Raw genomic sequence first — 15,816 nt, forward strand, 5'->3', positions numbered from 1 at the left:
CCTGGGGAAAGGAGGAAACAATATGGATCGTCTTGGAAAGAGGAGATAGAACCGTTGTCCACACAGGTATAATCTGCAGACCTCCAACATAAATGGAGAAGATGGACAAATATTTGGCCGTAGATATCCAAAAGTTGGGAATGAAAGGAGATGTGTTGTTGCTGGGGTGGGAATTTCAGCCTAACAGATATAGATTGGAATGTCTCATCTGCAGAATCAGAAAGTAGAGATTGTGGATGCCTTCCAAAGTAGTCTGCTCAAACGTTGACAGCCCACATGGGAAGGAGGAATGCTGGATCTAGTGCTCAGAAATGGAGAAAGTGTGTCTAAAGATGGGGGAGGGGGGGTGTCCACCTGGGCAGTAGGGATTGCCATATAATATGGTTTGATAGGAGAGTTAAAGGGAGTGCAGGCACATAAAACTCAAATGTCTTGTGTTTCAAACATGCTGACCTTGTAAAATGAGGAGCGCCTGAAGAAAGAGGATGGAAGGGACATAAGAGAAATAGAAAAACAGTGGTTCAAATGGAAAGGAGCTATAAAAATGGCAACAGATCTTTGTGTAAGGAAAGTAAATAAAAGCAAGAGGAAAAGGCAACCAATATGATTCTCCAAACAAGTGGTTGAAAGCATGAAGGCAAAAGAGGTGGCATTCATGAAATACAGAAGAAGACAATTACAGAAGCACAGAAAAATGGTAACTGGAGCGTGATGAGAAAGAAATAGACATGCTAAACAAATACTTCTATGTTTGTGGAAGAAAATCCTGGAGGAAGGACCAGAGTCAGCTGACAAAGGTAGATAGGGGAATTTAATAGATATCACACAGTTCACAGAAGAAAGTGCTTATGAACAACTTGAAAAACTGAAAGTGGGCAAAGCCACAGGCCAGATGAGATAAATCCCAGGATATTTAGAGAGGTTGTGGCAGGTCCTCTTAACGATTTGTTTGGAGATGGGAGAGATTCCACGGGATTGGAGAAAAGCGGATGTGATCCCTTTTCTCAAAAATGGTGGCAGAGAAGTGGGAAACTACAGGCCAGTAAGCCTCACTTCAGTGGTTGGAAAAGTAATGGAGGGCTGCTGAAGGAATGGATAATGAACTTTCTAGAGTTCAACAGGTTGCAAGATCCAAGAAAGCAAAGTCATGCCAAATGAATTTGATTTCTTTGTCTGGACGACCAGAGATCTAGATCGAGGATCCACACTAGATGCAGTCTACTTCTATTTCAGCAAAACCTTTTGATACAGTTCCTCATAGGTGGCTCATGAATAAATTGAGTGGGCTGAAGTTAGGACCCAGTGGAGTACTTCAGAGATTGGCACTAGAACCAATTCTATTCAATATATTTGAGCAAGATTATGAAGGATTAGAGGAAAAGTTTGCCTTTTTTTGCAGATAACACAAAGATTTTCCAACAGAGACAATCCAGTAGGAGCAGACAACATGAGGAGTGATATATACAAATTAAAAGAATGATCTACTATTTGGTAGTTAAAATTTAATGCGAAGAAGTGAATTAGTGTGCAGAAGTTCAAAACAGCTGACGTGACAGGGAGCAAGAGGATGATATGAACAAATCGGGTCCTTGGGGTAAAGATGGTGAAATAATGTGACAAGGTAGTGGTTGTAGCCAGAAGGATACTAGGCTGCGTAGAGAGAGACATAGCAGCAGAAGAAAGGAGGTGTTAGTGCCCCTGTACAGGTCATCGGTGAGGCACTACTTGGAGTATTGTGCTCAGTTTTGTAGGCCTTATCTCTCTACGGATATAAAAAGACGCAAAGCAGTTCAGAGGAAGGTGACAAAAATGATATGGGGTTTGTGCCAAAAGGCATATGAGAGAAGACTTGAATATGTATACCCTAGAGGAAAGGAGGAATAGGGAGATATGATATAGACTTAAATATTTGAAAGGTATTAATATACAAACATATTTTCCAGAGATGGGGAAGAAATAGAACTGGAGGATATGAATTGAGATTGTAGGGTGGTAGGACTTGGGAGTAACATCAGGAAATATTTTGTCAGGGAAAAGGGTGGTAGATATATGTAATGTCTTCCTGATGGAGACAGAATTCAAAAACATGTGGGGTAAAAAAAGAAGATGCCTGTACAGAAAGAAAATAGGATCAAAACAAAAAATGACCGCCATATTTTAAACAGGGCATAGAGAGGTGTGATGTGCACAGAGTGGCAGGTACAGCTCTAGCTGCCTTGTTGAGCAGACTCAGTGCATCATACAGGTCTTTTTCTCCATCTCTCTAGCTAGTTCTCTGCCTCCTCCTCCTCCTCACCGTCTCATATGAGTGATGGCACTGCACCGCTTATTTAGTTGTATTTTTCTTTGTTTGTTTTTGGATTTAGCTCATGCCTTTTCAGTAGCAGTTCAAGGTGAGTTATATTTAGGTACAGTAACATAGTAGATGACGGCAGAAAAAGACCTGCACGGTCCATCCAGTCTGCCCAGGACTTGCAGTCTAAGTGTATACCTGAGGAAATGGAGGGTTAAGTGACTTACCACAGGCCACATGGAAAGTCAGTAGGATTTGAACCCTGGTTTCTCTGGTCAGTCTGCTGCTCTAACCACTCCACAGCTCACACTCGGAGAGACACACAGTTCCTCTTCCATCACAGGCCACTGCCTTGGCTCCTCCGCTTGCCAGCTTGCGAGTGAATTCTGTGCTCTGGAGGAATGCCTCCAGAAGTATTTATTACCAGGGCTGCTGTCTTCCTCTCGGGTTCTGCCTCCATTTCAGGGGGTTATATAATTATGTGCATGCATTTTGCACAGAATTCTGCAGGTGCATGATCACGTAATTCCCTGTGATGGAGACATGTATGACAGCTGTGGGATAGCAGAATTGAGGGCAGCAGCAGTGTCTGTTGACACAGAGGCATATTTTCAATGCACTTAGACTTACAAAGTTTCATAGTAACCTATGGAACTTTGTAAGACTAAGTACTTTGAAAATGAGACCAGTAGTCACATACTGGATACCAAGAATAGGCTGGATGCCCTGTACTAGCAGATCAGAGTCACACCAACCTCCATACCACTTTATAATTCAGTGTTTATAGATGATACATTTAGGTAGGGTTATTTTTTCCCAGCAGGTTTGGTGGTGTTTGAGGATACAAAAGTTCAATGTTTACTGATGTTTTTGTGCCACAGGTACTATTGCGGGTCACCTTTTCTGGCAGAATCAAATACGTACGGTTTGTCACTTAAGAGTCATCGTATAGAAGAGGCATAAAAACTGGGTGGAGGATACAGGCTAAGCCAGGAGAATACTAGAGGAAGTGGTGTTTTTCTTTTCTTTATCCAATAAACCTAATTTAATTCTGTGCATTGGAGGTGATTTATCAGTGTTCATTGATTATAACCTAAAACCAGGAACTCAATATTATAAATCATTGGAATGGTTTGGTTTTACTAATGAGAAGCTAAGATGATGTTTGAAATATTTCCTTGTGATGTATATTGATGCTATCAATTAGATGGCAGGCTCAGTGTGGCTCATGTCATTTGCTCCAGTATTAATAAGGTGAAGGGCAGAAAATGAAAGGCAAAACTGATGGTGATACAGTGTGGTGGTATTGAAATAATAATGATATCACTTTCCTAGTAACAAGTGTCAGAAATTTGCCTTCCCTATTGCCAAAGAACACATGTAGGTGCTCCCCTGCTGTAGCAGCTGTTTTGCCGCCTTCTTGAAATCATTTTTGGTGGGGAGGGCGTTTCTCTCCTCTGGCTCAGACGGATTAGCTCTCGGTGCAAGTGGGACTGAAACTCTTAACTCCCTGGTGGCCTCTCTTTTCACAGCTGAGCTGCTCTTCCAGTATGGTATAAAATGAGTGATTACAGTTCAGCACACTGCTCTCTCTGGACTGACAGCCTGGGCGTGCTGCCAGACCCTAAGGCATGTGCAGTGCTCAACAGGGAAGTGGGAAAAAATGTTTTAAAAAGAAGGGAAGGGAAATGGGAGTTGATATACCGCCTTTCTGAGGTTTTTGCAACTACATTGAAAGCGGTTTACTTATATTCAGGTACTTATTTTGCACCAGGGGCAATGGAGGGTTAAGTGACTTGCCCAGAGTTACAAGGAGCTGCAGTGGGAATTGAACTCTGTTCCCTAGGATCAAAGCCCGCTGCACTAACCACTAGGCTACTCCTCCACTCCAAAGAATGTGGACTTCGCCTTGCAACTAAGGAGATATAAAGTGACTTCTTAAACCTGCTTTATTTTCCCTGGAATCCTGAAAAACGTTCTCAGAGATTTAAAGTCCCTCATTTTCATGAGTTTTCTTTGGGGAAGGAGAATAGTTTGCCTGCATACTTTGAGAGGGGGCAAAGTGTAAGGGAGTCACATTAGAACTAGGGAGGAGGTAGGAGACCAATTCAGTATTAGCAACTGCAACATTTAGGGGACACTGCCCTCCATGCCCACCCCAAACTGTCTGTGCTTTAAAATAATGTCCAGACTTGTGTGTCTAATGAGAGGAGTATGGTAGCATATATGAAGAGCTATAACAGACCCGTTCTTAAAAGAAATTTGATAAACCTGTGCTAGTATGGGGAGAATGTTAGAATAAGCTGTGAGTTTATTTCAAGACAGAATCACAAAGCTCCTTAATGAAGCCCACATTGAGGTGAAACCACAGGCCAGGTTGCAGGATGAGACGCTTTGAATGGGAGTGATACCATTTGCTTCAGTTTTGTGCATATGACATATATGCATTTGTCAGTCGCTCCACAGGAATGGGGATCGTTGGAATCTTGTGGTGATAGTAGTTACTTTAGGATTCCTGTGGGGATGGGAGAAGTTGTCACAGGATTCCCATGGAACTGGTGTCAAAATCTCTAATGATGCCAGAATGTGGCATGGAATGCACCGAGCAAGGCAATTGAAGCACCAGAATAAGGCTGGGAATGCACTGAGAGAGGCAGCCAGAACACAAACCTGAGGATTGGAACACGTATTGGTTAAACAGTGAATACTGCCAAAAAAAAAAAAGAAACCGCGGGAGGCTATTGAGGTCGGAAGGAAACAGAAGGCTGTGAGCAAGTAATAACGTTGGCGTCTGCATGTACAGTTGGGATGGAGGAGATTTATTGCAGGGATGGGTGCGAAAGGAAAGAATCTTAGCAGGTATGGGTTAGATTCCAGTGGGGATGGGCAGGGACAGATGAAATTTCTGTCTCTATGCAACTCTCTAATTTGGAGTGACTTCAGTCTCATTAAAGAAAAAAAAATTACTTGTGAATTTAGAATCAGTTATTTTGACATCTGTTCAAGCGCTATATGGAGGATAAGTATCAGTTCAAATTTATTTATAACAATTTATATACTCTCTCCTTGGCATCACAAAATGCCAATCAAGATAGTGCACAATCATAAAACATTAAAACCCCCGGTTAATATAGCATTAAAAAAAAAACAACAGCATTTTCACTACTTTCTTAAGCTGCAAGCCCAACAACTCCTTCCTAAGTTCATCAGGCAGCTTATTCCACTTCAACACTGCCCTTACCCTAAATGCTCTCTTTCTCCATACCTCTATTTTTATAACAGCTGCATTAGGAAGTTGAATACAGTGTTTTATTGTTTTTAACTACATTTTGATGGAAGTTTTTTTTTAATGCATGATACAAAAACAGAAAAAAAACAATCTTTTGGGATATCTTGGGTGATGATGAATTGAATATCTAGTGACAACTGGTTGAAAATTGGTGGTTCCATCATCTTTTGGAAAAAAAATATTGGTCCAGTATTTCCTCTATCTTTCTCTGTATAAAACAGTTAAAAAGAAGTGTTGAAGCAAACATCAGTTTGCTTGAAATAATTAAAATGATATTCCTAAGCACTATACTCCACTATGCCCCAGATGCTCAGATCATTTACCAGGTTGGAGTCAGGGGCATAGACAGAAGTGCATTTTGGGGGGTTCCCAAAGGTGGACTGAGGGGGGCCTGATTTTCCCCTCACCCCCCCCCCCCCCCCCCCCCCCGCAGCCATAGCTGCAATGAAATATTACTTTTGTTGGCAGGGATGCCAATCTCCGCCTGCCGAAGACATCTGCCTGAGTCGCAGCTGTGCTGAATAGGCAGCACTTTACTTGAGCAGTGATTCAGTCCTCCTTTCAGCATTTATGTTTGCTATATAGATTAAAGCCAGTGTTGACTTGGAAGGATTTTAGAAGTGTTGTACAGAGCACGGTGCTATCAAGGATAGATTACTGTAATTCACTTTACTTAGGGATTACCAGCTATCGGAGTAAGTCTAGCAATTTATGCAGAATGCTGCTGCTAGGCTAATTATGGGTGATTTTAGCAGTATTATTTGATGTTTTAAAGTTGTGTTTTTGTTTTTATTTTTTAATGTAACTTTATTATGTATGTTTTATTTGGTAGCCACTTAGAATATAACTGGGGTAGAAGCTTTTCAAATAAATAACTAATGTATGCTCAGTTCAGGCGTGAGTCAGGCCGGAGACATCTTTGGCTGGCTGGGCTTGGTATTCCCGCCAGCCATGAAAACAGAGGGGGCCAGAGCCAAAGGTGAGGTGGCCCATTCCCCCAAGGCACCCCCCCCCCCCCTTGGCAATGCACTGGTTGGAGCTTTCGCTTCTTGGATTGGTGGATTGGCAGGGGTTGGGGTGCGGTGAAGGTGGCATTCACAGCACCCCTGGTTGGGTGGAGGGCAGTTATGGTCATTGCATAGGAGTTATGCTTAGGTGATAACATAAGAATAGCCATACTGGGTCAGACCAATGGTCCATTTAGCCCAGTATCCTGTTTCCAACAGTGGCCAATCCAGGTCACAAGTACTTGGCAGAAACCCAAATAGTAGCAACACTCCATGTTCAGAGGTGTGGGGGCTTGTGGTCCTCAGGTTCTGAAGGGGGCCATGCGATGTTACCTCCAGCCCTGAATGACTCAACTGAGCATGATTGGTGGGGGGATATAAAACGGGTGTAAATCCCAGGGTAATGTGAACAAGAAGGCTCATGGTGCTCAGTCCCAGTCTGATTAGAACTAAAGCGGCAAGAAGTCCTTAGGAAATTGGAAGACTGAGCGTCCAAATGGCAGAAGAAATTTAATGTGGACAAATGCAAGGTGATGCACATTGGAAAAATAATATGAATCACAGTTACCTGATACTAGGGTCCACCTGGGGGTTAGCGCTCAAGAAAAAGATCTGGGTGTCGTTGTAGATAATAAGCTGAAATCTTCTGCTCAGTATGCGGCGGTGGCCAAAAAAGCAAGCAGGATGCTAGGAATTATTAGGAAAAGGATGGTGAATAAGACCGAAAATACTATAATGCCTTTGTATCGCTCCATGTGTCCGCACCTTGAGTATTGCGTTCAGTTCAAGTCGCCGTATCTCAAAAAACATATAGCAGAAATAGAAAAGGTTCAAAGAAGAGCGAATAAAATGATAGAGTATGGAACTCCTCTCGCATGAGGAAAAGTTAAAGAGGTTAGGGCTCTTCATCTTGAAAAAGAGATGGATGAGGGAAATATGATTGAGGTCTACAAAATCCTGAGTGATGTAGAACAAGTAGAAGTAAATCGAGTTTTTACTCGTTCCAAAAGTTCAAAGACTAGTGGACACTCGAAGTTATATGGAAATACTTTTAAAACAAATAGGAGGAAATATTTTTTCACTCAATGATTAGTTAAGCTCTGGACGTTTTTCTCTTTCAAAATTGAGCCGTATAATGTAATAGAAAACCTATATCTTTGCTAAGTCCTGTCAGGTATTTCATCATCTTCACTTCAAAGGTTTTACATTCTTGGATTGTTTTCAAATTACCTTAGTATTCTGATGATAAGGGCATTAAGGCAATGCCCAGGTGCTGAAAAATGCTCACCCACAGAGGTTTCACCTTTGCTTGCTTTGTGGTATTGGGTGTGATGCCTGAGTGAGCTAATCTTTGTCTTTAGCATCTGTTCCTTGGGCTGAAGAAGGTTCTGCCTTCAAAAGCTTGTCAAAAAATATATTGTTAGTCCAATAACTTATCACTTCATTTTTATTTTGTTTTGTTTTCTTTCTATTTATTTCTCCACTTACTCATTTTTCTTTTGCAGGAAAAGCAGATACATTGTGGGTGGGGGTTCCCATATGCATTAATCTCTGATGGAAGCATCACTTCTGGATTGCAAGACCGGTTCTCTAACCACTAGGCCACTCTTCCACTCCAGCTTATGTTTTAGTATTAGCAAAATGTAGTAGAATCCAAAGGGGGCCAGGCGATGCTACCTCCAGCCCCGAATGACTCAACTGAGCATGATTGGTGGGGATATAAAACAGAGGGAAAATCCCAGGGTAATGTGAACAGAAGGCTCATGGTGTTCAGTCCCAGTATGTATAGAACTCTGCCTAGTGAAGTACCCACTGTTTCTGCCTGCTCTCCAATCATGACTTTGCTGAGCACAACTGGTGTGTCTGATCTGCCTGTCACTAAGTCTGACCTGATAAGACTACACAGAATGGGCTCTCACAAGGCTTGGAATGAAATAAAGTCTGAGTTTAAGGCCCTTTGCAACAGAGTTTCTCAGAATAAAATTTATTTTGGAGAGCAAATAGTCAGTGGCTTATTTGAATAAGAAGATTAAGTTGATAGAGACATTGGTCAAGGATACCGGAGATAAACAGGAAGCTTTGGAGAATTGTCCGAGATTAAATCACATTAGAATTTTGAGCATCCTGTAACCAACCTCCAAAATCAAAGATGTGTTTTGTCTATTTCAAGTCTCTTTGTTCACAGTGTTTCTGATTGTAAGGATGTACTGCAGTTGAACAAAGGAAGGTAAAAAGTGAGGAATATGATCAAACAAAGGAAGTCAATCCGGTTTTAAAAAAAAAAGTCTCTTTAATATAATGTTCATTTTCATCAAAAGGACTCAACGTGGCCATGTCTCAGCGATGACGCCTGCATCAGGAGTCACAAAACTTAATACAGCAAATCCCAGTGTCAAACACAAAGTTATTCGAGTTATATAATACAACACCAATGTGAAGCTGCTATCATAACATTCCTTGCACAGCATTACAACATTAGATGAACTTTTTTGATAGTTTGAGTCAAGTCCCTTTGTTTGTGCCACAGAATATTATACATGAACATTGTATTTATTAAAGACTCTCTTTTAAAGACTCTCTTTGCATGATCATATTTCTTGCTTTTTTTACCTTCCTGCAGCTCATAGATCACTTGGCCTTGAGGACCTCACAGGACTCCCGGAGTACTTTATCACTATTTCTCTGATAAGCAACAATCCAGGCAATTTAGAGGGAAGCGCTCCATTGAGTGTTTATGGACTTTTCTCAGCTTACAGAAGAAGAGTTTTCTTCACTTACTCATTTTTTTGCAGGAAAAGCAAATGCACTGCAGCCGGGGGTTCCCATATGCATTAATCTCCGAGTATGAGTCCAAAAGCATGATAGCAGAAGAACTTAGTGGTAGGGTTAGACCAAAGCTATGACATAATTCATTACAAGGCTCTGGGTGACAAGATGCCTACTGTCTTCAACAACATTGAGATTCTCACAGACCAATCTCTTGGTCATTCCTCCTCCATTTAGGGTGAGGCTAGTGGCTATCTATAAGGCAGCTTTTAGCTTCCTTGTCCTTTCATTGTGGAACTCCCTTCCTGTGGACTTCTGATTGGAGACATCTTCACTTAGGTTCAAGGAGTGTCAAAGCTTGGCTGCTTTTGTAACATCTTTCAAGGCATCTAGTTTCAGCACCATGGGATTCTGTGCTCTCTCCTTCTTGTATCACTGCTGTTGGCCATTATTGTTCTTCAGCTATTGTTCTGGTTTTAAATTGCCGCCCTATTCAATATTCTCCCCCTCTTGTGGCAGGTTTAGTCCTTGTTGGTCTTAAGTGTCATTCCAGTTGTGTAGTTCAGTATCATTTGCATTATGCTCTGTAAACTGTTATGATGGCAGTACTTTGAACAAATTGAGGTATACGAAAGAAAGACTTCTCTGATAGCAGAAAGCATGTCTACTTTTCCTCCTGGATACCAGATTCATGATCATGGATCATTCTGATCAGAAATGAAGTGGCTGACTGCCTGCTGTTATTCCCTTTGAGGAGATATGAAAAGTGTTTAATATTTTTGCTATAAGGCAGTCCCGGGCTGATAAGGGATATTTGTGGGCTGGTTAGTTGAACAAGCAGAGGGAGGAGATTTGTTAGGGATGGGTGGGTGGTTAGCTGGGTCTAGGCTCATCTTAGATTTGAGTTAGGCAAGTCTTACAAGATGAGTGTGCGTTCAGCACTACAAAGTTCTAGTTGAAGGTTTTTAGGAAATATTACATAATATTATACAATCTTGGTGCCTAGACTTGTTTTTTTATGTTTTTGGTAACTATATACTACTTATGAATAATACTGAAAAATGTTTTGGCAAAAATGTGGATTTTTAGCAGCATGACACAAAGGGGGTAATTTTACAAAGATGGGGATAATCGAACGGGGACGCCCATCTCCATGGCCGCCCATCTCCGAGGACGGGGGCGTGAAGGAGTGGGACAGACAGTATTATCGAAAAAGGTGGGCGGCCATCTTTTCTTTCGATAATACGGTTGGTGCCGGCCAAATGCCTAGGATTTGGGTGGATTTGAGATGGTCGGCATCGGTTTTCAGCGATAATGGAAACCGAAGCCGGCCATCTCAAAAATGACCAAATCCAAGCCCTTTGGTCATGGTAGGGGCCAGGATTCATAGTGCACTGGTCTCCCTCACATGCCAGGACACCAACCGGGCACCCTAGGGGGCACTTTTAAAAATTTAAAAAAAAAACCATTAAAATACCTCCCAGGTGCATAGCTCCCTTACCTTGGGTGCTGAGCCCCCCAAATCCCCCCAAAACCCACTCCCCACAACTCTACACCATTACCTTAGCACTTATGGGTGAAGGGGGGCACCTAGATGTGGGTGTAGTGGGTTTTGGGGGGGGGGTTTGGAGGGCTCCCATTTACCAGCACAAGTAGAACAGGTAGGGGGGATGGGCCTGGGTCCACCTGCCTGAAGTGCACTACACCCACTATAAAAACTGCTCCAGGGACCTGCATACTGCTGTCATGGAGCTGGGTATGACATTTCAGGCTGGCAAAAAAATGTTTTTAAAGTTTGGGTTTTTTTGGTGGGAGGGGGTTAGTGACCACTGGGGGAGTCTCTTTGAGCAGGGACTGTCCTTCTATGTTAAATTGTACAGCGCTACATAACCCTAGTAGCGCTTTAGAAATGTCAAGTAGTAGTAGTAGGGGAGGTCATCCCCGATTCCCTCCGGTGGTCATCTGGGCAGTTTGGGCACTTTTTTGGGACTGGACCTAAAAAACAAAAGGGTCCAAAAAAAGCGGATCAAATTCTTGCTAGGGCCGCCCTTCTTTTTTCCATTATTGGCCAAGGGCGCCCATCTCTTAAGCATGCCCTGGCACACACCTGTCCCGCCTTCGCTACCCTTCTGACACGCCCCCGGAAACTTTGTTCGTCCCCACGACAGACTGCCGTTGGGGGCGCCCAAAATCAGCTTTCGATTATACTGATTTGGGCGCCTGCGAGAGAAGGATGGCTTCGGAAGATAGACATCCTTCTCTTTCGAAAATGAGCCTGAAAGTCTCTTTTGCACATATGTGTAAATGGTCTCATATATTACTGATGGTATAAAAGTATGCACAGTGACATGATGGTGTGTGTTTTGCTGGTAGGCGTGTACAAGGGTGGAGTTTTGGTTGAGCATGTGCTAATATATATGAATATTTAAAAATAATAGGCACAAACATTTAACTATCCAGGCCTTCAGGGTAGGTGTTTTTTTTCCTCCACTTACAGAAGTATTTTATAAAGACACACAGGGGCATACGTGTCTCCATAAAATAGTGCCTAAGTAGTTGCCTATTTACCCTCTTAAATTAGGTGAAAAAATATTTTCTTCAGTTTGTTTTCAATTTTCTACTCAGTAGCTTCTTTGTGTGCCCCTTAGTCCTTGCATGTTTGGAAAGAGTAAACAAGCGCTTCATATCTACCCATTCCATTCCACTCAGCATTTTATAGAACTCTATCATATCTCCTCTGAGCCTTCTCTTCAAAAGCCCTAGCTGCTTTAGCCTTTCCTCATAGGGAAGTCATTCCATCTCCTTTTATCATTTTTGTTACCCTTCTCTGTACGTTTTCTAATTCCGCTATATCTTTTTATGCGATATGGAGACCAAAACTGCATACAGTATTTGCAGGGCGGTTGCAGTATGGAGCAATACAAGGGCATTATAATAATCTCAGTTTTCTTGTCCATTCCTTTCCTAATAATTCCTACATTTTATTTGCTTTCTTAGCTGCCGCTGCACATTGAGCAGATGGTTTCAACTTATCATCGATGGTGACATCTAAATCCTTTTCCTGGTCAGTGACTCCTAATGTGGAACCTTGCATTATGTAGCTGTAGTTTGGGTTCCTGTTCCCTACATGCATCACTTTGTCACATTACATGTCATTTGCCATTTGGATGTCCAGTCTCCCAGTCTCATAAGGTTTACTTTGCATTTTTTCACAATCCTCTTGTGATTTAACAACTTAGAATAATTTTGTCGTCATCAAATTTGTTCACCTCACTCATCACTCCTGTTTCCAATTCATTTATAAATGTTAAAAAGCAGTGTTCCCAGCACAGATCCCTGGGGAGCCCTACTATTTACCCTTCTCCATTGAGAATATTGACTATTTAACTCTACTCTGTTTTCTGTCTTTTAACCAGGTCCTAATCCACAATGACTTTTTAATTTCCTCAGGAGTCATTCATGAGGAAATTCTGTCTCCCTTCCTTTTCACACTTTTCTTGAAGCCTCTAGGGATTTCTTGCCAATAGTGGTTGATGGCATCTTTCTACTGAGCATTGAAAGGAGAATGGCTGCTCTCCATTCTGTTCCTTGAATGCATGTCAGTCTTTAGGTTCCGTTGCACTGCCTCCAGGCTTGAACTTCCCCATATCTTTCATTCTACATCTCCTGTTCTATAATTCTTCCATTCTTCACGCCTTTCATTCTCCTGTACCACATTTCATCCACCATTCTCTGCAAAGTCAGCTACATAGCTATGATGCTTTCTTAGACTGAGAGAGAAGGTGTGAAGCAGCTAGTCTGAATATTTCCGCAAAACATTTCTTTCTCTGGATCCCAAACTATTTATCAAGTCTACCGATTGAGCAAATTGTTCTATGTTGCCTCTTTCAGCAGCCTCTATGGTCGGAGACTGACAGAGCATCATTCCACGCCTAGTATTTTGTTTTTAGAAAAGTGCTACCAACGTTACCTGTTTAATGCACAGATAATGGCAGTAGCAAACTCAGTTAAAGAGTCATCACAGCCCTTAGTGTTGTTTGTCTCCTTGGAGTTCAATTGTTTCTCTTCCTTGCTAGCCAATGTTGCAGGGACAAAAGATTCTCTGAACAGCCAGCTGGTGAGCCACCCCTCTATGTATTCTTTGCTGGCCTGGTCTCTGCTGTTCATACTGTGGCTCCAGAACCTCCTCTTGCAAAGGAAAAAAAAAAGGTTAGGTATTGAGAAAGCAAACAGCTGCCATGTAACCACACAGCCCAGCACCAGTGGTTGATGAATTGCACCTCCCCCCACAGTGTAAAAGAATGATATCAGCATATTACTGTACTATGTGACTGGCCTTCATGGAATAAGCGTGTTCATTTTGGAAAACAGATACAAAAGGAATGTCACTTTTGTCCAGATAAAAGCAGTAGGGGCATTGCATAGCTGTACTGAGCTGTGGGTGGTCTATCACGGCCTGTTTCAAGTAAACTGAGAGAAACAGCAGCCACATCTCTCTTCACAACTGTACAGCCATCAAGTGTAAGGGTAGGGCTCTGAAGTTGGGATGATTGCTTCCCTCCCTTAGCCTTTCAGTCATGCATCCTTACTCCTAGTAACTTGCACTCTCATCTGTAATTCATATTACTGGGAAAAGTGATATGAAAATAAGCCAGAATTTGCTTTATGGCAGAGGAACCCAATCCTTACTGGTGTCTGATTCTTGCAGCAGTCACAGAGAGAAATCCCTTGCACTTCTGCTCTATATTTATATATTTGACTTTCCTCCTTAGGTATAGATTTTTGTCCTCCTTATTTTTATCCTATTTATTTCCATTTTAAATTTTGATTCTGTTCCCCAAAGCGCTTTTGTAACTCTTTATCGAATTAGCCTTGTCTCAGATATTATGAGTGGGTTTTTTTTTTTTTTAGCTGCTTAGGTCACCACATACAGTATTGCAAACTACTGAATGTGCTGGACAGAGCAGAGAGTGTTACTCCTCAGAGTTTACTGAGCATAGGGTGAGGGGAAATGACCATATTCAGCCTTTTTGGCAATTTCAGATTAGAAAGGGGCCAGATACTCTGAAAAGAAGGAGAATGGATTCCTATAATGTGGCAGTAAGATTTCTAAATTTCCCTGAAATTGGAATTCATGCTATAAGAATTTCCCCTGCCTCCCTCCTCCAGACCCCATCCATTTTTACTCTCCCTGGCATCTGCCTCGTGCCTCTTCTCCTCAGCCATTCATCATTTCGCCTCTTTCTGCCTGTGATGCTCTGATCCAAGTCTCTCTCCCTACACTTCCACTGGTGTGCACTGACCAGGACCTCTCTTCCCACACCACTGCTGACCACAGACCAGATTAAATTGCTCATTAGGCTGTAGTTTGGCTAGATCCTGGCACCCTGGTTTTCTGTGACGTTTGAAGAGATAGTGTCCAACAGTGGGAAGATTATGTGATTGAGGTTTTGAGATCTTGCAGCATATTCACAAAAGTTTGACCAGTAGTTGTAGATAAATTATAGGCATCTAATCAATTCTTACTGAAAATGTAAGCTGAACAGCTTTTCTTCAGACCAAGGGTGGACAACTACAGTCCTCGGGGGCTACAACCTTGCTGGATTTTCAAGATTTCTACAATGAATATTCATGAGATCTATTTGCATATAATGCAAATCAGTCTCATGCAGGACCCAAGAGGCAGGCAGAGCTCCGAAGTCTCAATGCATGGATGCAGTGCTTTTTTTTGTGCCGGTACGCAGCGGTACGGCGTACCGGCACCTTTTTTCACAGGTCCATCCAGCGATTCTCCTCCCTCCCCTGCCCTCCCCTCGCCTCGCCAGCGATTCTCCTCCCTCCCCTCTCCCCCCTCTCCAGCGATTCTCCTCCCTCCCCTCTCCCATGTCATACTCCCTTCCACTCACTGTCTCTAACCAAGTCGCAGCGGCGAACTGGTGGGCGGCGCTAGTCAAGGCATCAAGCTCCTCTGTCGTCCTTCGCTTCCCTGCCTTCTCAGCGTGCGTCCCGCCCGCCCTCGCTGAAAGGAAATGAAATTACCGCAAGAGCCACTTGGTAGCCGGGTGGTAACTCCATTTTGGCACGTGTTGGGCGCACGTAAAGCCTTACGTGGCTTAGTAAAAGGGCCCCATAGTAACCAAACTGTAGGCACATCTGCTGAACATTCATTATGGACAGCCTTAAAACCAGAGCTGAAAACCTCTGCTACAGGATAAATGTTAGCTGTGACCGCTGTAAGCCAAACGCTCAAAAAATAGCAACATGGATATGACTGGTGTGCTGTGGCATAGACTGAAGTTCCCAGTGAGAACCAGCCATGCCACACTCATGAAAATTCTCCTACCTTCAAATGTATTCCCTCCTGGCATGCTATGACCTTCTGAACTCTGGCACCCTGAGCAGTTTCAAAACTCACAGGCTGATTATCTTAATCTGGAGCACAGGGAGGGTAGTACCGCTGG

At 42.6% G+C, this 15,816-nt stretch overlaps 1 protein-coding gene across 1 annotated transcript in view; it reads left to right on the top strand.

Annotated features, from left to right (window-relative positions):
- Window positions 1-15,816, top strand: part of PIP4K2A (phosphatidylinositol-5-phosphate 4-kinase type 2 alpha) — a 497,878-nt gene that overhangs the window by 400,895 nt on the left and 81,167 nt on the right. The gene's annotated exons all lie outside the window — the stretch shown is intronic.

Source organism: Microcaecilia unicolor, chromosome 1 (assembly GCF_901765095.1).
Source record: "Microcaecilia unicolor chromosome 1, aMicUni1.1, whole genome shotgun sequence".
NCBI classification, from domain to species: Eukaryota; Metazoa; Chordata; class Amphibia; order Gymnophiona; family Siphonopidae; genus Microcaecilia; species Microcaecilia unicolor.